At 38.6% G+C, this 1,175-nt stretch overlaps 1 protein-coding gene across 13 annotated transcripts in view; it reads left to right on the plus strand.

The window, feature by feature from the left end:
• DNTT (DNA nucleotidylexotransferase) overlaps positions 1–1,175 on the plus strand; it is a 464,208-nt gene that overhangs the window by 58,062 nt on the left and 404,971 nt on the right. The window lies entirely within an intron of this gene.

Below are 1,175 nucleotides of genomic sequence, written 5' to 3' on the forward strand. Positions count from 1 at the left end.
TAAAGTAAAAACCTACATGAAAGTGGATTAGTATAAATATATCCACAGAGAAAATTGTAAAAGGTGCTTCAAAATTATTTCTATAAAAGTTTGCCAACTGGCAGCTAATGGGGTATAAAAATAATTGTAGAATCATAGTAATGTGGTGCTGGAGGGGACCTCGAGATCATTTAGTCCGTGCCCCTACATGGAAAATCGGATAGCCTATCCCTGCCATATGCCTGTTTTTAAAACCCTCCAATGAAGGACATTTGGTAACACCCCCAGGTAGCATGTTTCAGTGCTTCACTATTATTATTGTTAAAAAGATTTTTTTCCTGATAGCTAAAGTAAATCTTCTTTGCTGATTTCTTTTTATCCTTCTGATATGTTATTGATCACCCCGTTCTTTTTATAATAACCTTTTTATATATGGAAATCTACAAGGTGGGCAGTGTAGACAGCTCATGAGTGCCTCATAATGGACCTGAGCGTGTGCCCCACCACTGCACTTAGCCCTCACTGGCTGAAGAGGCTACAGTGTGTACCGAGGGAAACTCCAAGCTGCTCAGGCCTGCTCCCAGTTTAGACACAAATGGGTGGAACTTATTTCTTGGTGGCAGTCTCAAGCTCACCATAAAGCCTGTAGAGACATAGCCATGGACAACAGAGAGTAGCTATGTTTAATATGGAAGTGAGAAGTATTATTCAAATATGCTGTTGCAAATATGTCATTGTATCAGTGACATGTTTTAATCCTACCTTGTGAATTAGCCTTAATTTTCCAAACATGTAATTTTTTTGGCAAAAGTTGATAATTTTTTTACCTGTGTTTATATGGAGGTATTGAAAACTGTCCTGCATACAAAAAAAATAAAGGAAATATGGATAAGGCTGACCTCTTTAAGAGTAACTTCTCATCCTGAAGCAGGAAACAGATTTGTCTCATGAAAAATTCTGAACTGCTGTAGTGGTTGGCAGGATAGTGCCCCAGAAAGCAATCGTGATTCAAATTGTAATAGGGTATGCCATGGGATCTGCAAAATCTTTCTGGCTGTACTGAATCAGGGAGTCTTGGGTAATTCTTATAGTAGGAACCTGTACAATGGGGGTTTGAGTTATAATTATGTTTGAGCATATTTCATAGTTTCATAGTTAGTAGGGTCGGAAGGGACCTGAGCAGATCATCAAGTCCG

Source organism: Gavialis gangeticus, unplaced genomic scaffold (genome assembly GCF_001723915.1).
Source record: "Gavialis gangeticus isolate Ggan-Ray unplaced genomic scaffold, GavGan_comp1, whole genome shotgun sequence".
NCBI lineage: Eukaryota > Metazoa > Chordata > Crocodylia > Gavialidae > Gavialis > Gavialis gangeticus.